The sequence below is a fragment of the Schistocerca serialis genome, chromosome 4 (assembly GCF_023864345.2).
Source record: "Schistocerca serialis cubense isolate TAMUIC-IGC-003099 chromosome 4, iqSchSeri2.2, whole genome shotgun sequence".
Classification (NCBI taxonomy): Eukaryota; Metazoa; Arthropoda; class Insecta; order Orthoptera; family Acrididae; genus Schistocerca; species Schistocerca serialis.
The window spans coordinates 708,125,100-708,149,687 of NC_064641.1; the positions used below are offsets into that span (position 1 = coordinate 708,125,100).

Genomic DNA, 24,588 nt, shown 5'->3' on the forward strand with positions numbered 1-24,588 from the left:
TTCGCCTATGGCTTTCGTAAACGAAAATTTCATTGTGACCCCGACGTGATTTGAACACGCAACCTTCTGATCTGGAGTCAGACGCGCTACCGTTGCGCCACGGAGTCGACGCTGCTTAGGTCTTGTCATGAATAGGTTCCTCCAACACTTACTGTACCGTTCAAACCTAAGAAATAATGACAGTAGGATCCACGAGACACTCGTCCCAGATGTACTTGCTCTGGCGGGGGTGTAACTCAGTGGTAGAGTGTCTGCTTCGCATGCAGAAAGTCCTGGCTTCAAATCCCAGCTCCTCCAATTTTTGTTTCTCCGTGCAGCAGTACAAGAAAACTTTTTCCTATCACCATATTCTACAAAATTCAGTGTACAAGATTCTTCCCCCAAGCAAGTGGATTTCGTACAGTTCGACCTCAGGGCGGGAGGACGATGACCTGCAAGACCCTGGGCTGCGATCCCCCCCATTGAAATGTTGCTCCAAAGCCTTCGGTATGGCGTGCAGGGTGCATCTCAAACATGTATTTGCAACTCACCGCGACAATCGTCATTTGTTTTTTCGAGATACTGAAAAATGAAGGGGGCACCCGGGATTGAACCGGGGACCTCTCGATCTGCAGTCGAATGCTCTACGACTGAGCTATACCCCCTTTCACGATCTTTCTGTTCCCATAACTTAAGGAAAAGTATTATACTCTGCCTGGCTAAAGACGTCTAATCGAGCAAAATATTGCGTAATCATTATCTCTCAGTTATATATTAGCGTTAAACGATATAAATATCAAAAATACTAGACACTTCGCGCCTGGAGAACGTGCGAGTCGGCGCCTCCACCTTAATGTCAGAACGCGAAAATTGCACTAGTAGCTTTTTTCAAGCAAGTTCTGTTCGTCCGTTCTCCGTAATCGTTTGGTATCTGATTAAACTGACATATTCGCCTATGGCTTTCGTAAACGAAAATTTCATTGTGACCCCGACGTGATGTGAACACGCAACCTTCTGATCTGGAGTCAGACGCGCTACCGTTGCGCCACGGAGTCGACGCTGCTTAGGTCTTGTCATGAATAGGTTCCTCCAACACTTACTGTACCGTTCAAACCTAAGAAATAATGACAGTAGGATCCACGAGACACTCGTCCCAGATGTACTTGCTCTGGCGGGGGTGTAACTCAGTGGTATAGTGTCTGCTTCGCATGCAGAAAGTCTTGGGTTCAAACCCTAGCTCCTCCAATTTTTGTTTCTCCGTGCAGCAGTACAAGAAAACTTTTGCCTATCACCATATTCTACAAAATACAGTGTACAAGATTCTTCCCCCAAGCAAGTGGATTTCGTACAGTTCGACCTCATGGCGGGAGGACGATGACCTGCAAGACCCTGGGCTGCGATCCCCCCCATTGAAATGTTGCTCCAAAGCCTTCGGTATGGCGTGCAGGGTGCATCTCAAACATGTATTTGCAACTCACCGCGACAATCGTCATTTGTTTTTTCGAGATACTGAAGAATGAAGGGGGCACCCGGGATTGAACCGGTGACCTCTCGATCTGCAGTCGAATGCTCTACGACTGAGCTATACCCCCTTTCACGATCTTTCTGTTCCCATAACTTAAGGAAAAGTATTATACTCTGCCTGGCTAAAGACGTCTAATCGAGCAAAATATTGCGTAATCATTATCTCTCAGTTATATATTAGCGTTAAACGATATAAATATCAAAAATATTAGACACTTCGCGCCTGGAGAACGTGCGAGTCGGCGCCTTCACCTTAATGTCAGAACGCGAAAATTGCACTAGTAGCTTTTTTCAAGCAAGTTCTGTTCGTCCGTTCTCCGTAATCGTTTGGTATCTGATTAAACTGACATATTCGCCTATGGCTTTCGTAAACGAAAATTTCATTGTGACCCCGACGTGATTTGAACACGCAACCTTCTGATCTGGAGTCAGACGCGCTACGGTTGCGCCACGGAGTCGACGCTGCTTAGGTCTTGTCATGAATAGGTTCCTCCAACACTTACTGTACCGTTAAAACCTAAGAAATAATGACAGTAGGATCCACGAGACACTCGTCCCAGATGTACTTGCTCTGGCGGGGGTGTAACTCAGTGGTAGAGTGTCTGCTTCGCATGCAGAAAGTCCTGGGTTCAAATCCCAGCTCCTCCAATTTTTGTTTCTCCGTGCAGCAGTACAAGAAAACTTTTGCCTGTCACCATATTCTACAAAATTCAGTGTACAAGATTCTTCCCCCAAGCAAGTGGATTTCGTACAGTTCGACCTCATGGCGGGAGGACGATGACCTGCAAGACCCTGGGCTGCGATCCCCCCCATTGAAATGTTGCTCCAAAGCCTTCGGTATGGCGTGCAGGGTGCATCTCAAACATGTATTTGCAACTCACCGCGACAATCGTCATTTGTTTTTTCGAGATACTGAAAAATGAAGGGGGCACCCGGGATTGAACCGGGGACCTCTCGATCTGCAGTCGAATGCTCTACGACTTTTTTTTTTTTTTTTTTTTTTTTTTTAACCGGGCCTCCATCCACCCCTTATAGCCCGTCCTTCTGCTCGCCATTTAGTCGCCTTCGTCGGCGCGGCATCAAAGGCCTTTAATTTAAGGAAAATGAAAAACGTTGTGGATTACATGCGTCGTTCAGATACAAGCATCCATAGGAAGTAAATAGGAACTGAAATTTATTGCGGCTCCAATGCCTCGTGGTAACAGAAAACGTCAAGGAAGTTAAAAGGAAAGTGAAAATCCATTTCTTCGAAAATAGAAAAGCTTTGTTTTGAACTCTGCGAAATTGAAAGAGAACTAAATTATTTCTCGAAAACAGAAAACTGAATTTTCTTCTTCTTACAAAATGAAGCTTGAAATATTGCCAATCGATTACTTCAGAGGTGTTTGTAACTCGTGGTTCGGTCAACATGACGTAGTATTCGCCGTATAGATGGTCCGTCTTATCTTGAGTGAGTATCTGCTGAATGTTCGTTAACATGAAATTCAATCAATTGATCTAGCAGTCACTTTTTTTTTTTTTTTTTTTTACGTTATAGTTTTGAGCAGGTAGTTGGCGAAGTTATCCTTATAGTTTTTCGTTTTCATTAGTATATGGTGGTGAGTTGTAAGATAGACCCAGAAGTCTTCTTTACTCTTTTCTGCTTTTGTAAATAAGTAATGTACAGTAGCGGCTTTTAACCAGTTTAGAGCGTTCCTTCTCGTCCGTGGGTACGGGGTATCGTCCGGCGTCAGAAAGGCAGCAGGGGTTATGTATCTGGGCGATGTTCGACTGATGAGTGCTAACTTGTTCGTGATATATTCCCATATATCTTTTACGTTGTCGCACACAAACCTGTGTTCATCAGTATCTATTAAATTACACGTTGTGCACAAAGGTGATTCTGCGAGGTGTATGTTATGTAGTTTGGAGTTAGTGGCCAATTTTCTGTTAACTGCGAAATACCAAGTGGCTTTCATTGTTGACGGCAAGTACGGACTATGGATGTTCTCCCAGATTACCTTCCAGTCGAAAAGGTTGTATTTTTCTTCGATGTTATTTTTCTTCTTATCTTTTAGAAGTTCCTGGTAAACGTGTTTCACTGTCTTCATTTCCTGTTCGGGGATCCTTGTTTGTACATAACTGTACTCCAGTAAAAACCATTTTAAGTGGTAAAGTCCGTTTGGAATATGTTGCACCGTGATTGGTGGACTGAGGTCGGCGGGAGCTATCTCAGTAAGCAGGTGAGCAGCGAGACTATCAGCTGAGTGTTTCCATTGGTGGAAAGTTTTTGATATGTATAAAGCTTGCGCCTTCTTTCCAACATCGACAAGATTTAAGCCACCATTTTTTGTGGCAAGCGTTAAGGTGTCAAACTGGACTTTAAAAATGTGGTGATGGCTGACAAACTGTCCTAAAGCTGACATAATTCGTTTTGCAGTGAGTGCAGACATTGGTAACACTTGAGCGATATAATTGAGTTTCGAGGTGAGGTATACATTTGCGACCGTTACTTTCTGAATTTCATTTAGTTTTCGTACACTGTGTTCTCGTATGCTGGCACGAATAGTCCGTAGAAGCTTTCTATAGTTGGTTGCAATGGTGTGCCGAATGTTACTCTGAAAATCAATTCCAAGACACTTGAAGATCTTCAGCTGACGTAGTTGTCCGTGAGGGTGCGATCCTAGGCCGCGGCCAATATTGAATATTCCAGACTTTGTCCAGTTTAGTTGTGCACCCGACGCTTGCTCATATTGCCTGACTAGCTGTAGTGCGGTCTCCACTTCAGTTCTATTTAGTACAAGGAAACCGACATCGTCTGCATACGCCTTGCACACTACTCGGGAGCCATGTATGACGACGCCCTGTAAACTTTGCGTCAGGGTAGCTAACAAAGGCTCAATGGCAATCGCAAAAAGCGCCATGGACATTGGGCAGCCCTGCCTGACGGAACTGGCTATCTCAATCGCTCGGGTAGGTTGGCCATTGATGATGACTCTGGATAAATTATTCGCTACCATCTGTTGTATAATTGCGACGAACCCAGGTGGAAAGCCCATCGAATACATGGTACGAAAGAGATACTGGTGGTTGACCCTGTCAAAGGCTTTGTCGAAGTCCAAGGACATGATGGCACATTTCAGCTTACAGACTTCCGCAATGGAGATTAAATCACGGTAGTCGCACAAAGTCTGTTGAATTTTCCGATCCTTTCCCACACTGGTCTGGTAAGGGCCAATGATACTGGTCATTGTAGATTTAAGCCTGTGGGCCAAAAGTCTCGCAAAGATTTTATAGTCGCTGTTGAGCAGCGTTATCGGTCGTAGTTTTTTTACGTTTGCTCTGCCTGAGTTTTTGTTAATTAGAACGACAATGCCGTCACAGAAGCTGGTGGGGATCACGTTGTTGTGGTCTAGAAGTTCGTTACAGATGCAAGTGATCTTCGCCTTTATGGTGTTCCAGAATTTTTGATAGAATTCGGCGGGAATTCCGTCAGGTCCGGGGGATTTATTCTTGGCACTTTCCCAGAGTACATATTCCACGTCTTCTTCGGTTGCCACGTCTAATAGCTTTTCCGCGTCCACGAGACTGACTCTGTTGCGCAAATTATTCAAAAGAGCATCCTGCGCTTGCACGTTAACTTCTTTATTGGACATCAAGGTGGTGAAGTAGTTTAGCACCGCCGCTTTAATCTCGTTGTGCGTAGTCAGCGTTGCGCCATCCTCAGCAATTAACTCCGTCAGTATTTTACGGGACCCTTTCCTACTTTCTTGGATCATATGGTAGACTGAGGTGAGTTCTTGGTGGGCAGTAGTCTGGACCCGTGACCTGACTTTGTAGCCTTCTAGCTGCGTCCTCCTTAGGGTTAGGATTTTGGCCTGGATTTTCTTAATTCGTTGACAATTCTCGACAGCCGAAGTGCCGAGCATATACAGTTCCCGCAGACAATGAAAATAGAAATTGATCGTCCTTTGAAGCCAAAAGCCCTTTTCCCGTGCGTAGTTCATGAAACACCACCTAATTTTAGGTTTGGCGCACCTGAGCCACCAATCAATGGCCGAATTATAAGAGGCAAATCTGTGCTCACATTCTCGCCAGGTATTGAGGAAGGCTTCTTGACACGCCGAGTCTTGTAGATGTGAAACATTTAATTTCCACAGGCCCCTGTATCGACACGTCCGTTGTCGGTCGAGAGTGATAGTACAGATGTATGCAGCATGATCTGAGAACGCCACTGGCCATACTTCTGACTGCAGAATGTTATTCCTCAAAGTGGGTGTGACATAAATGCGATCGAGACGGCTTGCCGAATGGGTCGTGATATGGGTAAACCCAGGTGCTGCACCATGCTTGAGCTCCCAAGAGTCAACTAAGCGCAAGTCTCGTACAATTCGTTCCAGTTCAAGTGATTTGTTAAGATTGGGAGTTTGGTCCTTTGCACTGATGACACAGTTAAAGTCGCCTCCGAAGATGACATTGTCGTGGCGGACGCCAAAGAGAGGAACTATTTCTTCTTTAAAGAATTCTGCTCTTTGACGTCTATTACTGGAACCGGATGGGGCATATATATTAATTAGTCTGTTGTTATAAAAAGTGCCCGCAATGCCCCTACTGTTCGGCAGTTTCGTGACGTCATGAATAATGATACCTTCCTTCACAATAAAAGCTGTACCTAATTCGCAACCGGCCCCAGGATTAGTGATGACATTATAACCTGGTATGCAATCAAGTCCGATCTCTGCTACTTCTTGTACAAACAAAATGTCTACATCAGCTGCATATAAAAAGTCTTTTAAATGTTGTAGTTTAAGAGCGCTGCGTATCTTATTAATATTGAGAGTAGCAAGTCGATAGGCCTGTGGCGGAATTGTGGTGGACTAAACAGAAACAAGACCTAAAACCAGTCCGATATCAAACAGAAATAACGCAGGAAATACAAGTCACGTCGTAAAAGCACTTTGGAAGCAATTCCAGATAACAAAAACATGTATTGACAGTCACCTTAAAGGCAGAGTTAAAAATATTCTCCGTTTGAGAAGGGAGCAGTCGTGCGTTCTTTTTGCGCGGTAGACTCCGCCGAGGCATTAGCTTTCTCATTAACATCGTCGTCTTTGGAGACTGAAGTTACGGCTGTCACCACTTCGGAAGTATCCATACTGTCGACGTCGGCAGTGGATTCTGTATCGTCTGCCCAACTAGTTGGCGATGGCTGTGTTGAGGGCGTTACCGACTCGTGAGCAGGATAGAGTTTGACCATGCGGACATCACAGTCGGCTCGGAGTTGAGCTGACTGTTCGGGGTTCAGAGGTAGAGCATCTGAGACATTGTCAATGACTGATGATAAACTGGCTGAGGGATGATCATTGTTTGTGCTATCAGATGCTTTGTCACTGAGTTGTTCACCTATCTGTTTAGCCTTTTCGCGCAGAACCGGTGCCATCTGTTCTGCACCCTGGCGGGCAACTCTCCGTTTTTTAGTTTTTCTGGGAGACGTACGATTTTGTGGGCCTTGATCGGAACCTGCTGGAGATTCCCCCCGTGGAGTAGCAGCGGCCGATGGGGACGCAGCCGTTGGCATGTCGGATGCCTGTTCTTCTGTGACTACGACGGACGGCGATATTTCTATGGGTTTAGGTGGGGTCGCTTCCGGCGTTGCAACAGTCTCCCTTCGCGTCACTGTCGCAGGCACTACAGTATTTTCACTGACTTCGGTGACCGTGGATATAGCCGGAAGCCGACGCGCTGCGGCGACGTACGTCACAGGCAGTGTTGTCACTGCGGGGGGCCTGGCAGCCTCGCCGGCAGAAAGCTGCGCCACTCGCCTCTGCATGCATTCGGCACGCACGTGACCCGTCGAGTTGCATGCGGCACACGTTCGAGGCTGATCATCGTACATGACTATCGCACGATACCCGCATACGTTTACATAAGACGGGATGTGCTTCTGCAGCTCGATTTTCAATTGCCGCACCCCATTAAGAACCGGGAACTTATGTGCGCTAGACCAACGTTCCGCAATATTGCTTATGATTTTACCGTACGGACAGAGCACTGCGTTGATCTGTTCACTGGTTGTTTCAAATGGAAGTTCAAAAATTCTAACAGTCCGTATTCCTAGGCCGGCATGCGAAACAGCAACTTCTCCCACATTTCCATCACTATGTTTAAACTTTAGGATACCACCACAAGATTCAACGATTTTCTCACACATCTCTGATCGAGCTAATTTAACGAAAACGGTGCTACTGACAATCGAAAGATGTATCCCGATTATGTCCTCAAGTCCTATCTTTACTTCATCTTCTAACCATTGCTCAACTTCAAAAGATTTAGGTCGGACAAAATTTCTGTCAAAAGTAAACTTCAGTGTGTCTTTCCTACTCGGTTGAGACATCACGAAATCGAGTTCATTTACAGATCACACCAAAACACTGGTAGACACTGAAGCAAGCGCAGCGACTCACCACACGTAAACAGCGACGGCGCGGCGCGCAGCACAGCACGTCCGACCTCTACCGCGTCCGCCGGCTGACTTCCTCTCGATCTGCAGTCGAATGCTCTACGACTGAGCTATACCCCCTTTCACGATCTTTCTGTTCCCATAACTTAAGGAAAAGTATTATACTCTGCCTGGCTAAAGACGTCTAATCGAGCAAAATATTGCGTAATCATCATCTCTCAGTTATATATTAGCGTTAAACGATATAAATATCAAAAATACTAGACACTTCGCGCCTGGAGAACGTGCGAGTCGGCGCCTTCACCTTAATGTCAGAACGCGAAAATTGCACTAGTAGCTTTTTTCAAGCAAGTTCTGTTCGTCCGTTCTCCGTAATCGTTTGGTATCTGATTAAACTGACATATTCGCCTATGGCTTTCGTAAACGAAAATTTCATTGTGACCCCGACGTGATTTGAACACGCAACCTTCTGATCTGGAGTCAGACGCGCTACCGTTGCGCCACGGAGTCGACGCTGCTTAGGTCTTGTCATGAATAGGTTCCTCCAACACTTACTGTACCGTTCAAACCTAAGAAATAATGACAGTAGGGTCCACGAGACACTCGTCCCAGATGTACTTGCTCTGGCGGGGGTGTAACTCAGTGGTAGAGTGTCTGCTTCGCATGCAGAAAGTCCTGGGTTCAAATCCCAGCTCCTCCAATTTTTGTTTCTCCGTGCAGCAGTACAAGAAAACTTTTGCCTATCACCATATTCTACAAAATTCAGTGTACAAGATTCTTCCCCCAAGCAAGTGGATTTCGTACAGTTCGACCTCATGGCGGGAGGACGATGACCTGCAAGACCCTGGGCTGCGATCCCCCCCATTGAAATGTTGCTCCAAAGCCTTCGGTATGGCGTGCAGGGTGCATCTCAAACATGTATTTGCAACTCACCGCGACAATCGTCATTTGTTTTTTCGAGATACTGAAAAATGAAGGGGGCACCCGGGATTGAACCGGGGACCTCTCGATCTGCAGTCGAATGCTCTACGACTTTTTTTTTTTTTTTTTTTTTTTTTTCTTCAGCACGGTCAAAATGGCAGGGCTCGTCCGGGATTTGAACCCGGGACCTCCTGCACCCAAAGCAGGAATCATACCCCTTTTTTTTTTTTTTTTTTTTTTTACGGTACCGGGAATCGAACCCGGGCCTCCTGGGTGAGAGCCAGGTATCCTAGCCACTTTTTTTTTTTTTTTTTTTTTTTGAAGTATGACCCAGTGCAGCTCGGTGGAGGCGCGTTGGGCAGGGGTCGAAACCCGAGGCCTGGCCATGACGTCTCCTCCTCCCTGCACTGAAGCACAGTGGCACCAATACGTAGTAATTGTCCTTGGTTCGGAGTCTAATGATACTGATATGTGGACACGGGGCTTATTTATGCGTTGTCTATCTAAACAGGTAAAAGCTTGGCAGGAAGGCAAAATAACTAAGAGCTAGCGTGAATGTCTCCCTTATCATGAAGTGAGATCAGTATCCCCCTATACCGGTGCCATTAATGCAACTGGCGCAGGAGCGAGCAATAGAAGTGGAAACTTAACCAATCCCCTGCTTTTCGAAAACAATACTGAGCATATTCGCAAAGTCCCTCTTAAGATGTGGGAAAGATTGTTGCGTCCAGTACTCATGAAGCATGTAACCAGTAAACGAAATAAAATCGGAAATACCATCACCATCAACCACTGCAAAAATGTAACGGCCAAGAAGCCACATAATGGTGTTGTTCTTTGTCCGGGGATAAAAACCGTGTCCGGCCAGCAGAGAATATCAGTTGTAAAAGCTGATTCCGAGCTTCTGGTGAGTAACGCCAATTGTCGGCGCAGCCAGTACCACATGCGAAGACGGTCAGCGCAGGTAAATCGATGTGGGAGTGTATCAATACAACCACACGTTTGACAAAGCGGAGAGACACTTAAACCTATACGATGAAGTCGTTCGTTCGTAGGAATCAGCTGATTAACTACCTTATACCATAGGGAGGCAACAGTTGCGGAATGAACGGGTAAGCTGATATTCGTCCATATGTTACGCCAATGAAAACGGGGATATTGTAAAACAATCGGGATGGAAGAAGAAGACCTGTGCCATTTGTCAAGCAGTGTTCGCGTAGTAAAAACAAGACTACGTTGTAAGTGGAGATCCAGATAACTAATTTCAATGTAGAAGTCCCGAACATGCCGTAGCTTCGCATTTAGAGATCCTACGTTAATAGGCGGTGACAAGCTCGCAGGACGAACGACATGGAATAATCGCGAAGTAACAGTCGGGGACTCAGAAAATAAAAGATGGAGGGTGCGCTTAACATAAAGGACAGCAGCCTTGACACGGACATCGGTGAACGACAAGCCGCCCTCAAGTCGCGGCTTCGTAAGAACATCACAACGTAATTTAAAAATGTGCCCCCGCCAAATATATCTGTTAATAAGCTGGACCATTTTTGCACCCTGCATTCTGGGAAGCGGAAACAACTGAGCAACGTAATATACTTTACATAAAACATAAGTGTCTAATACAAGCTTTTTTTGCAGTATCGGTATCGAACGCCATGAGTGTTCGAATAAAACACCTTGAAGCTTGGAAATGGCCACTTGCCAATTTTTCGCAGCCATACGAAGAGGACACCGTTCAAGATAGATACCTAAATGTGTATGATGTTCAACAGCCGTAACCCACGGAACAACCACATGTTCAAAGCCCCGCAAATTCAGGAGTTTGCTTTTACGGGGGTTGATACGAGAACCTGAGGCAGCAGAAAATTTATCTAGTTCCATTTTCAACGGCGGCACTTCTGCGGTGGAACGAAGCAAAACAACCAAATCATCAGCATAAGCTGTTGCTGTCAGGGTAACCCCAGAGATCGTAAGACCACGAAGTGTCGAGTTGAGACGTGTGAGGAGTGGTTGAAGGGAGAGAGCATAAAGGGTCATGGATAAAGGGCTACCTTGCGGGACGCCACGTTTAATATCAATGACCTTCGTCAGCTGTCCATTAATGTCAATCTTAGCAGATATGCCAGTCGTCATATTCTTAAGAACCAGCAGCGCCTTTTCATTAAAACCGAGTCGGCGCAGCAGAAGCTCTAAAAACGAATGGGACACACGATCAAAAGCCTTACTAAAATCAACAAATAAAAGCGCACAGGAAATATTGGTGACAGCGACAATCGACACAATATCACGATACCCCGCCAGAGGCGTCAAGATGGAGCGCCCTGGAAAGCAGCTTTGACAAGGAGTTATCACAGGTGTAAGCAAGAGGGATAGACGTGCATTAACAGCCCTAGCAGCCGTCTTATAATCAAAATTGAAAAGGGTTGAAGCACGAAAGTCACTAGCTGTCTTCAAACCAGCAGATTTCGGTATCAGGACAACCGTACCTCTCTTGAAATCGGCTGGAATTGTGCCACCATTCAAAATTTCATTTACTATATCCGTAAAAACAGGCCCTATAATAGTCCAAAAGCGAACAAAAAACTCCTTAGGAAGGCCATCCGGACCAGGAGATTTGTGAGATGGTGAACAAGCAATGAAAGCTGAAATTTCGTCTGCAGTAAAAGGAGCTAAAAATTCCATATTATGGTCTTCTGTTAAAACTGATGGGATAGCAGTTAAAATCTCGTCAACATCAAGCGGATCAGAATCAGCCACAGCATATAAGGTCTCATAGTAGCAGGTAAGTTCATGGGTTATTTGATTCTGTAAGGTAAGCCGGCGACCATCAGCTGCCATAAGGCCGTCAATCAATACACGTCGACGGTTCTTGTGGTGACGAAACAGATGGTACATGGAAGTCATTTCATGTGTTAAGGTGGACGGCGGTTTAGATTTAATCTTCAATCCTTCCATCTGAAGCTGTTTAATACTAAGGAGCTTGGCTTTAATTTTCCGAACCTCAGAAAGGTGGGCACATGTCATTCGAGAAGTATCATAAAGTTCGCGAAGCACCGAATAATAATACTCAAAAGTCAGTTTCAGATCTCGCGCTCTGTGATAACTGTAGGACATTAAAGTGCGACGTAGTTTTGGCTTCGCACAGTGGATCCACCAGTGAAGCTTAGACGGATAGAATCGCAGAGAACGTAAACACATGTCCCACGCCGTCTGTATTAGAGGTTCGATGTCAGGGTCATCGAGCAAGGAGACATTTAATTTCCACAGTGGCCGATAAAGTTTATGAGGCTGACGCTCCAAATTAATGATAACCGCAAGGGCACAATGATCCGTAAAACTGGCTGGAATAACATCTACATTTAAAACAGAAACACTAAGGGGATCAGAAATATACAATCGGTCCAGTCGACTACTTGACGTGGCAGTAAAAAATGTAAATTTAACTAAAGTGGGGTGTTTAACCTCCCACGCATCGCGTAGTCGTAGTTGACGTACAAGAGAATGTAGCTCGAAACAATAATTAAAATGAGGGGATTGGTCCTTAGCTTGTAATACACAATTAAAATCACCCCCCAATATCAAAGTCGCAGGATTTTTGCGTAAAAGATAAATCAGATCCTCTTTATAAAAACGAGACCTTTCCTGCCGTTTGCTGGAACCAGAGGGGGCGTAAATATTAACCAAGGTGGTGTCAAATAACCGACAACCAATACCCCTTCCCGAGTCTAAGAGCTCAATTTCGGTAACGGGGATACCGTCACGAATTAGTAAGGCAGTACCTGTGGAAAACTCAGGCGCAAAATTTATAATAGTGCGAAAGCCAGGAACAAACAGGTGTGCAACGGAGACTTCCTGCAGGAAAACAACATCAGCTGCAGAGTCATAAATGAACTGCTGCAGAGACGCTAACTTCAGAGCAGATTGAATGCTATTTATATTTAAGGTAATAAACGTGTACGCCTGCAACATCAACCAAAAAAGGGAAAATGAACCCTAATTACACCACATTAGAAGCAACTACATCCAGATCATCTACATCAGACATGGCAGAGGGTGATTGCCCGGAATCAACGGAATCAGAGTCATCCTTTGCATGCTTGTGTTTTTTCCGCACCGCGTGAAGATTGGGGGGCACTTTCACCCGACGGCGTATCTGATGCACACCAGATTCAAGAGCAGGTGGAGTGGGGGGTTCGAGATCAGGCACGTCAACCAAGGCATCCGAAGGATTATCAGGGCGAGAGGAATCAGAAGAAGGAGCAAGCAAGGGGAAAACAGTATCAGGAACATCGGCACCGGCATCAGAAGGTGTAGGTATTGGAAGTGTAGGAGGTGGAGAGATAGGTTTGGAATCCGCTGAAGCGGAGCGCGCAGTTCTAGAAGCGATTTTCCGACAAACAGCTGTCTGCACTGAAGTGTCGTCAACATGTTGTGATGCCTGTGTCGGGAGGGATGTCAACACCACCTCGACCGAACGTTGGGGCTCTTGCGCCGACAGCGTGGCAGCAGGTGTGACGTCATCAGGCAAAGCAGGAGACACAGTGGGAACAGAATCCAAAACAAGCATGGGAGATTCCGGAATTCTCTCGTCAGATTCGCAAACCGGCTGCGAAACAGCAGCTTCGTCATCAGTGCTACCGGTATCACTAGCACGACGGCGTTTGTTATTGGAAACAGACGGGATCGGTGTAGATGCAGCCGATACATCTGGGCGAGTGGGTAACGGGGGAAAACCTGCATCAGAGGAAGGTGTCAGTTGTTGTGAAGAATCTACTGCAGGAGGCTGACACGAGACAGTGGAGGAAGCTGCTGGCACAAGATCGGCAACCGTTAATTTGCGGCGTTGTGCTAGCCCATTTTTAAGCACAAACACCCGCTTAGGGCAATTAGCACGAACATGACCATTTTCATTACATAGAAAACACGTACCAACTTGCCCCTCATAAGTAAGATGAACACGATAACCACATACAACCAGATGGGACGGTATATTCGACTTAATATGCATTTCAACCGATCTGATACCATTATAACATTGCAGCTTATGTTGTGCAGACCAACGTTCATTTCGAATTGACCGAACGGTACCATAACCAAGCAAAGCTTCCTTGAGATAACTGTTTTCAACTTCAGGGGGTAAATTATAAACCCGAACTGTGGTATACGTAATTTCCGCATTTGAAACAGTAACACTGCTAACAGAACCATCTCTATGACGGAACGACACTTGCTCACCATGTTTAAGTAAAATCTTATCTAGCAAAACCGGGTTCAACAATTTCACAAAAAAGCAGTAAAGTTCTGTGTCAAAATACGCCGTATGTACCTGGTCCGATGTAATGCCAATCGTATCCACAATCCATTCGTGAATTTCCAACGAAGTTGGTTGAACATTCCTGGTGGCCTTGTTAAACTGAAAACTGAGAGTACACTTCCGCGGAAACAACCGGGAAGCCATAAAACTTAATTAATGCGGCAAAAGCCGCTATACAACACAAGACACAACACAAACACTAAGACGACGAAACAACGAAGAAAAGAAGACAAAGAAACGTCACACACAGAAAGTAAATAGTCACAACTCGAGGGAAACGGCGGATCGAATACACAGCACGTCCGATCGCTGTCGCGTCTCAAGCGGAACTGTCCACGACTGAGCTATACCCCCTTTCACGATCTTTCTGTTCCCATAACTTAAGGAAAAGTATTATACTCTGCCTGGCTAAAGACGTCTAATCGAGCAAAATATTGCGTAATCATTATCTCTCAGTTATATATTAGCGTTAAACGATATAAATATCAAAAATACTAGACACTTCGCGCCTGGAGAACGTGCGAGTCGGCGCCTTCACCTTAATGTCAGAACGCGAAAATTGCACTAGTAGCTTTTTTCAAGCAAGTTCTGTTCGTCCGTTCTCCGTAATCGTTTGGTATCTGATTAAACTGACATATTCGCCTATGGCTTTCGTAAACGAAAATTTCATTGTGACCCCGACGTGATTTGAACACGCAACCTTCTGATCTGGAGTCAGACGCGCTACCGTTGCGCCACGGAGTCGAACGCTGCTTAGGTCTTGTCATGAATAGGTTCCTCCAACACTTACTGTACCGTTCAAACCTAAGAAATAATGACAGTAGGATCCACGAGACACTCGTCCCAGATGTACTTGCTCTGGCGGGGGTGTAACTCAGTGGTAGAGTGTCTGCTTCGCATGCAGAAAGTCCTGGGTTCAAATCCCAGCTCCTCCAATTTTTGTTTCTCCGTGCAGCAGTACAAGAAAACTTTTGCCTATCACCATATTCTACAAAATTCAGTGTACAAGATTCTTCCCCCAAGCAAGTGGATTTCGTACAGTTCGACCTCATGGCGGGAGGACGATGACCTGCAAGACCCTGGGCTGCGATCCCCCCCATTGAAATGTTGCTCCAAAGCCTTCGGTATGGCGTGCAGGGTGCATCTCAAACATGTATTTGCAACTCACCGCGACAATCGTCATTTGTTTTTCCGAGATACTGAAAAATGAAGGGGGCACCCGGGATTGAACCGGGGACCTCTCGATCTGCAGTCGAATGCTCTACGACTGAGCTATACCCCCTTTCACGATCTTTCTGTTCCCATAACTTAAGGAAAAGTATTATACTCTGCCTGGCTAAAGACGTCTAATCGAGCAAAATATTGCGTAATCATTATCTCTCAGTTATATATTAGCGTTAAACGATATAAATATCAAAAATACTAGACACTTCGCGCCTGGAAAACGTGCGAGTCGGCGCCTTCACCTTAATGTCAGAACGCGAAAATTGCACTAGTAGCTTTTTTCAAGCAAGTTCTGTTCGTCCGTTCTCCGTAATCGTTTGGTATCTGATTAAACTGACATACTCGCCTATGGCTTTCGTAAACGAAAATTTCATTGTGACCCCGACGTGATTTGAACACGCAACCTTCTGATCTGGAGTCAGACGCGCTACCGTTGCGCCACGGAGTCGACGCTGCTTAGGTCTTGTCATGAATAGGTTCCTCCAACACTTACTGTACCGTTCAAACCTAAGAAATAATGACAGTAGGATCCACGAGACACTCGTCCCAGATGTACTTGCTCTGGCGGGGGTGTAACTCAGTGGTAGAGTGTCTGCTTCGCATGCAGAAAGTCCTGGGTTCAAATCCCAGCTCCTCCAATTTTTGTTTCTCCGTGCAGCAGTACAAGAAAACTTTTGCCTATCACCATATTCTACAAAATTCAGTGTACAAGATTCTTCCCCCAAGCAAGTGGATTTCGTACAGTTCGACCTCATGGCGGGAGGACGATGACCTGCAAGACCCTGGGCTGCGATCCCCCCCATTGAAATGTTGCTCCAAAGCCTTCGGTATGGCGTGCAGGGTGCATCTCAAACATGTATTTGCAACTCACCGCGACAATCGTCATTTGTTTTTCCGAGATACTGAAAAATGAAGGGGGCACCCGGGATTGAACCGGGGACCTCTCGATCTGCAGTCGAATGCTCTACGACTGAGCTATACCCCCTTTCACGATCTTTCTGTTCCCATAACTTAAGGAAAAGTATTATACTCTGCCTGGCTAAAGACGTCTAATCGAGCAAAATATTGCGTAATCATTATCTCTCAGTTATATATTAGCGTTAAACGATATAAATATCAAAAATACTAGACACTTCGCGCCTGGAAAACGTGCGAGTCGGCGCCTTCACCTTAATGTCAGAACGCGAAAATTGCACTAGTAGCTTTTTTCAAGCAAGTTCTGTTCGTCCGTTCTCCGTAATCGTTTGGTATCTGATTAAACTGACATACTCGCCTATGGCTTTCGTAAACGAAAATTTCATTGTGACCCCGACGTGATTTGAACACGCAACCTTCTGATCTGGAGTCAGACGCGCTACCGTTGCGCCACGGAGTCGACGCTGCTTAGGTCTTGTCATGAATAGGTTCCTCCAACACTTACTGTACCGTTCAAACCTAAGAAATAATGACAGTAGGATCCACGAGACACTCGTCCCAGATGTACTTCCTCTGGCGGGGGTGTAACTCAGTGGTAGAGTGTCTGCTTCGCATGCAGAAAGTCCTGGGTTCAAATCCCAGCTCCTCCAATTTTTGTTTCTCCGTGCAGCAGTACAAGAAAACTTTTGCCTATCACCATATTCTACAAAATTCAGTGTACAAGATTCTTCCCCCAAGCAAGTGGATTTCGTACAGTTCGACCTCATGGCGGGAGGACGATGACCTGCAAGACCCTGGGCTGCGATCCCCCCCATTGAAATGTTGCTCCAAAGCCTTCGGTATGGCGTGCAGGGTGCATCTCAAACATGTATTTGCAACTCACCGCGACAATCGTCATTTGTTTTTCCGAGATACTGAAAAATGAAGGGGGCACCCGGGATTGAACCGGGGACCTCTCGATCTGCAGTCGAATGCTCTACGACTGAGCTATACCCCCTTTCACGATCTTTCTGTTCCCATAACTTAAGGAAAAGTATTATACTCTGCCTGGCTAAAGACGTCTAATCGAGCAAAATATTGCGTAATCATTATCTCTCAGTTATATATTAGCGTTAAACGATATAAATATCAAAAATACTAGACACTTCGCGCCTGGAAAACGTGCGAGTCGGCGCCTTCACCTTAATGTCAGAACGCGAAAATTGCACTAGTAGCTTTTTTCAAGCAAGTTCTGTTCGTCCGTTCTCCGTAATCGTTTGGTATCTGATTAAACTGACATACTCGCCTATGGCTTTCGTAAACGAAAATTTCATTGTGACCCCGACGTGATTTGAACACGCAACCTTCTGATCTGGAGTCAGACGCGCTACCGTTGCGCCACGGAGTCGACGCTGCTTAGGTCTTGTCATGAATAGGTTCCTCCAACACTTACTGTACCGTTCAAACCTAAGAAATAATGACAGTAGGATCCACGAGACACTCGTCCCAGATGTACTTGCTCTGGCGGGGGTGTAACTCAGTGGTAGAGTGTCTGCTTCGCATGCAGAAAGTCCTGGGTTCAAATCCCAGCTCCTCCAATTTTTGTTTCTCCGTGCAGCAGTACAAGAAAACTTTTGCCTATCACCATATTCTACAAAATTCAGTGTACAAGATTCTTCCCCCAAGCAAGTGGATTTCGTACAGTTCGACCTCATGGCGGGAGGACGATGACCTGCAAGACCCTGGGCTGCGATCCCCCCCATTGAAATGTTGCTCCAAAGCCTTCGGTATGGCGTGCAGGGTGCATCTCAAACATGTATTTGCAACTCACCGCGACAATCGTCATTTGTTTTTCCGAGATACTGAAAAATGAAGGGGGCACCCGGGATTGAACCGGGGACCTCTCGATCTGCAGTCGAATGCTCTACGACTGAGCTATACCCCCTTTCACGATCTTTCTGTTCCCATAACTTAAGGAAAAGTATTATACTCTGCCTGGCTAAAGACGTCTAATCGAGCAAAATATTGCGTAATCATTATCTCTCAGTTATATATTAGCGTTAAACGATATAAATATCAAAAATACTAGACACTTCGCGCCTGGAAAACGTGCGAGTCGGCGCCTTCACCTTAATGTCAGAACGCGAAAATTGCACTAGTAGCTTTTTTCAAGCAAGTTCTGTTCGTCCGTTCTCCGTAATCGTTTGGTATCTGATTAAACTGACATACTCGCCTATGGCTTTCGTAAACGAAAATTTCATTGTGACCCCGACGTGATTTGAACACGCAACCTTCTGATCTGGAGTCAGACGCGCTACCGTTGCGCCACGGAGTCGACGCTGCTTAGGTCTTGTCATGAATAGGTTCCTCCAACACTTACTGTACCGTTCAAACCTAAGAAATAATGACAGTAGGATCCACGAGACACTCGTCCCAGATGTACTTGCTCTGGCGGGGGTGTAACTCAGTGGTAGAGTGTCTGCTTCGCATGCAGAAAGTCCTGGGTTCAAATCCCAGCTCCTCCAATTTTTGTTTCTCCGTGCAGCAGTACAAGAAAACTTTTGCCTATCACCATATTCTACAAAATTCAGTGTACAAGATTCTTCCCCCAAGCAAGTGGATTTCGTACAGTTCGACCTCATGGCGGGAGGACGATGACCTGCAAGACCCTGGGCTGCGATCCCCCCCATTGAAATGTTGCTCCAAAGCCTTCGGTATGGCGTGCAGGGTGCATCTCAAACATGTATTTGCAACTCACCGCGACAATCGTCATTTGTTTTTCCGAGATACTGAAAAATGAAGGGGGCACCCGGGATTGAACCGGGGACCTCTCGATCTGCAGTCGAATGCTCTACGACTGAGCTATACCCCCTTTCACGATCTTTCTGTTCCCATAACTTAAGGAAAAGTATTATACTCTGCCTGGCTAAAGACGTCTAATCGAGCAAAATATTGCGTAATCATTATCTCTCAGTTATATATTAGCGTTAAACGATATAAATATCAAAAATACTAGACACTTCGCGCCTGGAAAACGTGCGAGTCGGCGCCTTCACCTTAATGTCAGAACGCGAAAATTGCACTAGTAGCTTTTTTCAAGCAAGTTCTGTTCGTCCGTTCTCCGTAATCGTTTGGTATCTGATTAAACTGACATACTCGCCTATGGCTTTCGTAAACGAAAATTTCATTGTGACCCCGACGTGATTTGAACACGCAACCTTCTGATCTGGAGTCAGACGCGCTACCGTTGCGCCACGGAGTCGACGCTGCTTAGGTCTTGTCATGAATAGGTTCCTCCAACACTTACTGTACCGTTCAAACCTAAGAAATAATGACAGTAGGATCCACGAGACACTCGTCCCAGATGTACTTGCTCTGGCGGGGGTGTAACTCAGTGGTAGAGTGTCTGCTTCGCATGCAGAAAGTCCTGGGTTCAAATCCCAGCTCCTCCAATTTTTGTTTCTCCGTGCAGCAGTACAAGAAAACTTTTGCCTATCACCATATTCTACAAAATTCAGTGTACAAGATTCTTCCCCCAAGCAAGTGGATTTCGTACAGTTCGACCTCATGGCGGGAGGACGATGACCTGCAAGACCCTGGGCTGCGATCCCCCCCATTGAAATGTTGCTCCAAAGCCTTCGGTATGGCGTGCAGGGTGCATCTCAAACATGTATTTGCAACTCACCGCGACAATCGTCATTTGTTTTTCCGAGATACTGAAAAATGAAGGGGGCACCCGGGATTGAACCGGGGACCTCTCGATCTGCAGTCGAATGCTCTACGACTGAGCTATACCCCCTTTCACGATCTTTCTGTTCCCATAACTTAAGGAAAAGTATTATACTCTGCCTGGCTAAAGACGTCTAATCGAGCAAAATATTGCGTAATCATTATCTCTCAGTTATATATTAGCGTTAAACGATATAAATATCAAAAATACTAGACACTTCGCGCCTGGAAAACGTGCGAGTCGGCGCCTTCACCTTAATGTCAGAACGCGAAAATTGCACTAGTAGCTTTTTTCAAGCAAGTTCTGTTCGTCCGTTCTCCGTAATCGTTTGGTATCTGATTAAACTGACATACTCGCCTATGGCTTTCGTAAACGAAAATTTCATTGTGACCCCGACGTGATTTGAACACGCAACCTTCTGATCTGGAGTCAGACGCGCTACCGTTGCGCCACGGAGTCGACGCTGCTTAGGTCTTGTCATGAATAGGTTCCTCCAACACTTACTGTACCGTTCAAACCTAAGAAATAATGACAGTAGGATCCACGAGACACTCGTCCCAGATGTACTTGCTCTGGCGGGGGTGTAACTCAGTGGTAGAGTGTCTGCTTCGCATGCAGAAAGTCCTGGGTTCAAATCCCAGCTCCTCCAATTTTTGTTTCTCCGTGCAGCAGTACAAGAAAACTTTTGCCTATCACCATATTCTACAAAATTCAGTGTACAAGATTCTTCCCCCAAGCAAGTGGATTTCGTACAGTTCGACCTCATGGCGGGAGGACGATGACCTGCAAGACCCTGGGCTGCGATCCCCCCCATTGAAATGTTGCTCCAAAGCCTTCGGTATGGCGTGCAGGGTGCATCTCAAACATGTATTTGCAACTCACCGCGACAATCGTCATTTGTTTTTCCGAGATACTGAAAAATGAAGGGGGCACCCGGGATTGAACCGGGGACCTCTCGATCTGCAGTCGAATGCTCTACGACTGAGCTATACCCCCTTTCACGATCTTTCTGTTCCCATAACTTAAGGAAAAGTATTATACTCTGCCTGGCTAAAGACGTCTAATCGAGCAAAATATTGCGTAATCATTATCTCTCAGTTATATATTAGCGTTAAACGATATAAATATCAAAAATACTAGACACTTCGCGCCTGGAAAACGTGCGAGTCGGCGCCTTCACCTTAATGTCAGAACGCGAAAATTGCACTAGTAGCTTTTTTCAAGCAAGTTCTGTTCGTCCGTTCTCCGTAATCGTTTGGTATCTGATTAAACTGACATACTCGCCTATGGCTTTCGTAAACGAAAATTTCATTGTGACCCCGACGTGATTTGAACACGCAACCTTCTGATCTGGAGTCAGACGCGCTACCGTTGCGCCACGGAGTCGACGCTGCTTAGGTCTTGTCATGAATAGGTTCCTCCAACACTTACTGTACCGTTCAAACCTAAGAAATAATGACAGTAGGATCCACGAGACACTCGTCCCAGATGTACTTGCTCTGGCGGGGGTGTAACTCAGTGGTAGAGTGTCTGCTTCGCATGCAGAAAGTCCTGGGTTCAAATCCCAGCTCCTCCAATTTTTGTTTCTCCGTGCAGCAGTACAAGAAAACTTTTGCCTATCACCATATTCTACAAAATTCAGTGTACAAGATTCTTCCCCCAAGCAAGTGGATTTCGTACAGTTCGACCTCATGGCGGGAGGACGATGACCTGCAAGACCCTGGGCTGCGATCCCCCCCATTGAAATGTTGCTCCAAAGCCTTCGGTATGGCGTGCAGGGTGCATCTCAAACATGTATTTGCAACTCACCGCGACAATCGTCATTTGTTTTTCCGAGATACTGAAAAATGAAGGGGGCACCCGGGATTGAACCGGGGACCTCTCGATCTGCAGTCGAATGCTCTACGACTGAGCTATACCCCCTTTCACGATCTTTCTGTTCCCATAACTTAAGGAAAAGTATTATACTCTGCCTGGCTAAAGACGTCTAATCGAGCAAAATATTGCGTAATCATTATCTCTCAGTTATATATTAGCGTTAAACGATATAAATATCAAAAATACTAGACACTTCGCGCCTGGAAAACGTGCGAGTCGGCGCCTTCACCTTAATGTCAGAACGCGAAAATTGCACTAGTAGCTTTTTTCAAGCAAGTTCTGTTCGTCCGTTCTCCGTAATCGTTTGGTATCTGATTAAACTGACATACTCGCCTATGGCTTTCGTAAACGAAAATTTCATTGTGACCCCGACGTGATTTGAACACGCAACCTTCTGATCTGGAGTCAGACGCGCTACCGTTGCGCCACGGAGTCGACGCTGCTTAGGTCTTGTCATGAATAGGTTCCTCCAACACTTACTGTACCGTTCAAACCTAAGAAATAATGACAGTAGGATCCACGAGACACTCGTCCCAGATGTACTTGCTCTGGCGGGGGTGTAACTCAGTGGTAGAGTGTCTGCTTCGCATGCAGAAAGTCCTGGGTTCAAATCCCAGCTCCTCCAATTTTTGTTTCTCCGTGCAGCAGTACAAGAAAACTTTTGCCTATCACCATATTCTACAAAATTCAGTGTACAAGATTCTTCCCCCAAGCAAGTGGATTTCGTACAGTTCGACCTCATGGCGGGAGGACGATGACCTGCAAGACCCTGGGCTGCGATCCCCCCCATTGAAATGTTGCTCCAAAGCCTTCGGTATGGCGTGCAGGGTGCATCTCAAACATGTATTTGCAACTCACCGCGACAATCGTCATTTGTTTTTCCGAGATACTGAAAAATGAAGGGGGCACCCGGGATTGAACCGGGGACCTCTCGATCTGCAGTCGAATGCTCTACGACTGAGCTATACCCCCTTTCACGATCTTTCTGTTCCCATAACTTAAGGAAAAGTATTATACTCTGCCTGGCTAAAGACGTCTAATCGAGCAAAATATTGCGTAATCATTATCTCTCAGTTATATATTAGCGTTAAACGATATAAATATCAAAAATACTAGACACTTCGCGCCTGGAAAACGTGCGAGTCGGCGCCTTCACCTTAATGTCAGAACGCGAAAATTGCACTAGTAGCTTTTTTCAAGCAAGTTCTGTTCGTCCGTTCTCCGTAATCGTTTGGTATCTGATTAAACTGACATACTCGCCTATGGCTTTCGTAAACGAAAATTTCATTGTGACCCCGACGTGATTTGAACACGCAACCTTCTGATCTGGAGTCAGACGCGCTACCGTTGCGCCACGGAGTCGACGCTGCTTAGGTCTTGTCATGAATAGGTTCCTCCAACACTTACTGTACCGTTCAAACCTAAGAAATAATGACAGTAGGATCCACGAGACACTCGTCCCAGATGTACTTGCTCTGGCGGGGGTGTAACTCAGTGGTAGAGTGTCTGCTTCGCATGCAGAAAGTCCTGGGTTCAAATCCCAGCTCCTCCAATTTTTGTTTCTCCGTGCAGCAGTACAAGAAAACTTTTGCCTATCACCATATTCTACAAAATTCAGTGTACAAGATTCTTCCCCCAAGCAAGTGGATTTCGTACAGTTCGACCTCATGGCGGGAGGACGATGACCTGCAAGACCCTGGGCTGCGATCCCCCCCATTGAAATGTTGCTCCAAAGCCTTCGGTATGGCGTGCAGGGTGCATCTCAAACATGTATTTGCAACTCACCGCGACAATCGTCATTTGTTTTTCCGAGATACTGAAAAATGAAGGGGGCACCCGGGATTGAACCGGGGACCTCTCGATCTGCAGTCGAATGCTCTACGACTGAGCTATACCCCCTTTCACGATCTTTCTGTTCCCATAACTTAAGGAAAAGTATTATACTCTGCCTGGCTAAAGACGTCTAATCGAGCAAAATATTGCGTAATCATTATCTCTCAGTTATATATTAGCGTTAAACGATATAAATATCAAAAATACTAGACACTTCGCGCCTGGAAAACGTGCGAGTCGGCGCCTTCACCTTAATGTCAGAACGCGAAAATTGCACTAGTAGCTTTTTTCAAGCAAGTTCTGTTCGTCCGTTCTCCGTAATCGTTTGGTATCTGATTAAACTGACATACTCGCCTATGGCTTTCGTAAACGAAAATTTCATTGTGACCCCGACGTGATTTGAACACGCAACCTTCTGATCTGGAGTCAGACGCGCTACCGTTGCGCCACGGAGTCGACGCTGCTTAGGTCTTGTCATGAATAGGTTCCTCCAACACTTACTGTACCGTTCAAACCTAAGAAATAATGACAGTAGGATCCACGAGACACTCGTCCCAGATGTACTTGCTCTGGCGGGGGTGTAACTCAGTGGTAGAGTGTCTGCTTCGCATGCAGAAAGTCCTGGGTTCAAATCCCAGCTCCTCCAATTTTTGTTTCTCCGTGCAGCAGTACAAGAAAACTTTTGCCTATCACCATATTCTACAAAATTCAGTGTACAAGATTCTTCCCCCAAGCAAGTGGATTTCGTACAGTTCGACCTCATGGCGGGAGGACGATGACCTGCAAGACCCTGGGCTGCGATCCCCCCCATTGAAATGTTGCTCCAAAGCCTTCGGTATGGCGTGCAGGGTG

The 24,588-nt window shown here is 45.9% G+C and overlaps 41 non-coding genes across 41 annotated transcripts; 14 read left to right on the plus strand and 27 right to left on the minus strand.

The window, feature by feature from the left end:
- Positions 1–35: 35 nt before the first annotated feature.
- On the minus strand, positions 36–107 carry Trnaw-cca (transfer RNA tryptophan (anticodon CCA)). The gene has a single exon. It is a non-coding gene; the product is annotated as a tRNA-Trp (tRNA).
- A 118-nt stretch (positions 108–225) lies between these two features.
- Trnaa-cgc (transfer RNA alanine (anticodon CGC)) lies at positions 226–297 on the plus strand. Its single transcript has one exon. It is a non-coding gene; the product is annotated as a tRNA-Ala (tRNA).
- Positions 298–572: 275 nt separating this feature from the next.
- Trnac-gca (transfer RNA cysteine (anticodon GCA)) lies at positions 573–644 on the minus strand. Its single transcript has one exon. It is a non-coding gene; the product is annotated as a tRNA-Cys (tRNA).
- A 318-nt stretch (positions 645–962) lies between these two features.
- On the minus strand, positions 963–1,034 carry Trnaw-cca (transfer RNA tryptophan (anticodon CCA)). Its single transcript has one exon. It is a non-coding gene; the product is annotated as a tRNA-Trp (tRNA).
- A 465-nt stretch (positions 1,035–1,499) lies between these two features.
- Positions 1,500–1,571, minus strand: Trnac-gca (transfer RNA cysteine (anticodon GCA)). Its single transcript has one exon. It is a non-coding gene; the product is annotated as a tRNA-Cys (tRNA).
- Positions 1,572–1,889: 318 nt separating this feature from the next.
- Trnaw-cca (transfer RNA tryptophan (anticodon CCA)) lies at positions 1,890–1,961 on the minus strand. Its single transcript has one exon. It is a non-coding gene; the product is annotated as a tRNA-Trp (tRNA).
- A 118-nt stretch (positions 1,962–2,079) lies between these two features.
- Trnaa-cgc (transfer RNA alanine (anticodon CGC)) lies at positions 2,080–2,151 on the plus strand. Its single transcript has one exon. It is a non-coding gene; the product is annotated as a tRNA-Ala (tRNA).
- Positions 2,152–8,380: 6,229 nt separating this feature from the next.
- On the minus strand, positions 8,381–8,452 carry Trnaw-cca (transfer RNA tryptophan (anticodon CCA)). The gene has a single exon. It is a non-coding gene; the product is annotated as a tRNA-Trp (tRNA).
- Positions 8,453–8,570: 118 nt separating this feature from the next.
- On the plus strand, positions 8,571–8,642 carry Trnaa-cgc (transfer RNA alanine (anticodon CGC)). The gene has a single exon. It is a non-coding gene; the product is annotated as a tRNA-Ala (tRNA).
- Positions 8,643–14,849: 6,207 nt separating this feature from the next.
- Trnaw-cca (transfer RNA tryptophan (anticodon CCA)) lies at positions 14,850–14,921 on the minus strand. The gene has a single exon. It is a non-coding gene; the product is annotated as a tRNA-Trp (tRNA).
- A 119-nt stretch (positions 14,922–15,040) lies between these two features.
- Trnaa-cgc (transfer RNA alanine (anticodon CGC)) lies at positions 15,041–15,112 on the plus strand. The gene has a single exon. It is a non-coding gene; the product is annotated as a tRNA-Ala (tRNA).
- A 275-nt stretch (positions 15,113–15,387) lies between these two features.
- On the minus strand, positions 15,388–15,459 carry Trnac-gca (transfer RNA cysteine (anticodon GCA)). The gene has a single exon. It is a non-coding gene; the product is annotated as a tRNA-Cys (tRNA).
- A 318-nt stretch (positions 15,460–15,777) lies between these two features.
- Positions 15,778–15,849, minus strand: Trnaw-cca (transfer RNA tryptophan (anticodon CCA)). The gene has a single exon. It is a non-coding gene; the product is annotated as a tRNA-Trp (tRNA).
- A 118-nt stretch (positions 15,850–15,967) lies between these two features.
- Trnaa-cgc (transfer RNA alanine (anticodon CGC)) lies at positions 15,968–16,039 on the plus strand. The gene has a single exon. It is a non-coding gene; the product is annotated as a tRNA-Ala (tRNA).
- A 275-nt stretch (positions 16,040–16,314) lies between these two features.
- On the minus strand, positions 16,315–16,386 carry Trnac-gca (transfer RNA cysteine (anticodon GCA)). Its single transcript has one exon. It is a non-coding gene; the product is annotated as a tRNA-Cys (tRNA).
- Positions 16,387–16,704: 318 nt separating this feature from the next.
- Positions 16,705–16,776, minus strand: Trnaw-cca (transfer RNA tryptophan (anticodon CCA)). Its single transcript has one exon. It is a non-coding gene; the product is annotated as a tRNA-Trp (tRNA).
- A 118-nt stretch (positions 16,777–16,894) lies between these two features.
- On the plus strand, positions 16,895–16,966 carry Trnaa-cgc (transfer RNA alanine (anticodon CGC)). Its single transcript has one exon. It is a non-coding gene; the product is annotated as a tRNA-Ala (tRNA).
- Positions 16,967–17,241: 275 nt separating this feature from the next.
- Trnac-gca (transfer RNA cysteine (anticodon GCA)) lies at positions 17,242–17,313 on the minus strand. Its single transcript has one exon. It is a non-coding gene; the product is annotated as a tRNA-Cys (tRNA).
- Positions 17,314–17,631: 318 nt separating this feature from the next.
- Trnaw-cca (transfer RNA tryptophan (anticodon CCA)) lies at positions 17,632–17,703 on the minus strand. Its single transcript has one exon. It is a non-coding gene; the product is annotated as a tRNA-Trp (tRNA).
- Positions 17,704–17,821: 118 nt separating this feature from the next.
- Positions 17,822–17,893, plus strand: Trnaa-cgc (transfer RNA alanine (anticodon CGC)). The gene has a single exon. It is a non-coding gene; the product is annotated as a tRNA-Ala (tRNA).
- A 275-nt stretch (positions 17,894–18,168) lies between these two features.
- Trnac-gca (transfer RNA cysteine (anticodon GCA)) lies at positions 18,169–18,240 on the minus strand. The gene has a single exon. It is a non-coding gene; the product is annotated as a tRNA-Cys (tRNA).
- Positions 18,241–18,558: 318 nt separating this feature from the next.
- Positions 18,559–18,630, minus strand: Trnaw-cca (transfer RNA tryptophan (anticodon CCA)). Its single transcript has one exon. It is a non-coding gene; the product is annotated as a tRNA-Trp (tRNA).
- A 118-nt stretch (positions 18,631–18,748) lies between these two features.
- On the plus strand, positions 18,749–18,820 carry Trnaa-cgc (transfer RNA alanine (anticodon CGC)). Its single transcript has one exon. It is a non-coding gene; the product is annotated as a tRNA-Ala (tRNA).
- A 275-nt stretch (positions 18,821–19,095) lies between these two features.
- Trnac-gca (transfer RNA cysteine (anticodon GCA)) lies at positions 19,096–19,167 on the minus strand. Its single transcript has one exon. It is a non-coding gene; the product is annotated as a tRNA-Cys (tRNA).
- A 318-nt stretch (positions 19,168–19,485) lies between these two features.
- On the minus strand, positions 19,486–19,557 carry Trnaw-cca (transfer RNA tryptophan (anticodon CCA)). Its single transcript has one exon. It is a non-coding gene; the product is annotated as a tRNA-Trp (tRNA).
- Positions 19,558–19,675: 118 nt separating this feature from the next.
- Trnaa-cgc (transfer RNA alanine (anticodon CGC)) lies at positions 19,676–19,747 on the plus strand. The gene has a single exon. It is a non-coding gene; the product is annotated as a tRNA-Ala (tRNA).
- Positions 19,748–20,022: 275 nt separating this feature from the next.
- On the minus strand, positions 20,023–20,094 carry Trnac-gca (transfer RNA cysteine (anticodon GCA)). Its single transcript has one exon. It is a non-coding gene; the product is annotated as a tRNA-Cys (tRNA).
- Positions 20,095–20,412: 318 nt separating this feature from the next.
- On the minus strand, positions 20,413–20,484 carry Trnaw-cca (transfer RNA tryptophan (anticodon CCA)). Its single transcript has one exon. It is a non-coding gene; the product is annotated as a tRNA-Trp (tRNA).
- A 118-nt stretch (positions 20,485–20,602) lies between these two features.
- Trnaa-cgc (transfer RNA alanine (anticodon CGC)) lies at positions 20,603–20,674 on the plus strand. Its single transcript has one exon. It is a non-coding gene; the product is annotated as a tRNA-Ala (tRNA).
- A 275-nt stretch (positions 20,675–20,949) lies between these two features.
- On the minus strand, positions 20,950–21,021 carry Trnac-gca (transfer RNA cysteine (anticodon GCA)). Its single transcript has one exon. It is a non-coding gene; the product is annotated as a tRNA-Cys (tRNA).
- A 318-nt stretch (positions 21,022–21,339) lies between these two features.
- Trnaw-cca (transfer RNA tryptophan (anticodon CCA)) lies at positions 21,340–21,411 on the minus strand. Its single transcript has one exon. It is a non-coding gene; the product is annotated as a tRNA-Trp (tRNA).
- A 118-nt stretch (positions 21,412–21,529) lies between these two features.
- Trnaa-cgc (transfer RNA alanine (anticodon CGC)) lies at positions 21,530–21,601 on the plus strand. Its single transcript has one exon. It is a non-coding gene; the product is annotated as a tRNA-Ala (tRNA).
- Positions 21,602–21,876: 275 nt separating this feature from the next.
- On the minus strand, positions 21,877–21,948 carry Trnac-gca (transfer RNA cysteine (anticodon GCA)). The gene has a single exon. It is a non-coding gene; the product is annotated as a tRNA-Cys (tRNA).
- A 318-nt stretch (positions 21,949–22,266) lies between these two features.
- Positions 22,267–22,338, minus strand: Trnaw-cca (transfer RNA tryptophan (anticodon CCA)). Its single transcript has one exon. It is a non-coding gene; the product is annotated as a tRNA-Trp (tRNA).
- Positions 22,339–22,456: 118 nt separating this feature from the next.
- On the plus strand, positions 22,457–22,528 carry Trnaa-cgc (transfer RNA alanine (anticodon CGC)). The gene has a single exon. It is a non-coding gene; the product is annotated as a tRNA-Ala (tRNA).
- Positions 22,529–22,803: 275 nt separating this feature from the next.
- On the minus strand, positions 22,804–22,875 carry Trnac-gca (transfer RNA cysteine (anticodon GCA)). The gene has a single exon. It is a non-coding gene; the product is annotated as a tRNA-Cys (tRNA).
- A 318-nt stretch (positions 22,876–23,193) lies between these two features.
- Positions 23,194–23,265, minus strand: Trnaw-cca (transfer RNA tryptophan (anticodon CCA)). Its single transcript has one exon. It is a non-coding gene; the product is annotated as a tRNA-Trp (tRNA).
- A 118-nt stretch (positions 23,266–23,383) lies between these two features.
- On the plus strand, positions 23,384–23,455 carry Trnaa-cgc (transfer RNA alanine (anticodon CGC)). The gene has a single exon. It is a non-coding gene; the product is annotated as a tRNA-Ala (tRNA).
- A 275-nt stretch (positions 23,456–23,730) lies between these two features.
- On the minus strand, positions 23,731–23,802 carry Trnac-gca (transfer RNA cysteine (anticodon GCA)). Its single transcript has one exon. It is a non-coding gene; the product is annotated as a tRNA-Cys (tRNA).
- Positions 23,803–24,120: 318 nt separating this feature from the next.
- Positions 24,121–24,192, minus strand: Trnaw-cca (transfer RNA tryptophan (anticodon CCA)). Its single transcript has one exon. It is a non-coding gene; the product is annotated as a tRNA-Trp (tRNA).
- A 118-nt stretch (positions 24,193–24,310) lies between these two features.
- Trnaa-cgc (transfer RNA alanine (anticodon CGC)) lies at positions 24,311–24,382 on the plus strand. The gene has a single exon. It is a non-coding gene; the product is annotated as a tRNA-Ala (tRNA).
- The last annotated feature ends 206 nt before the right edge of the window (positions 24,383–24,588 follow it).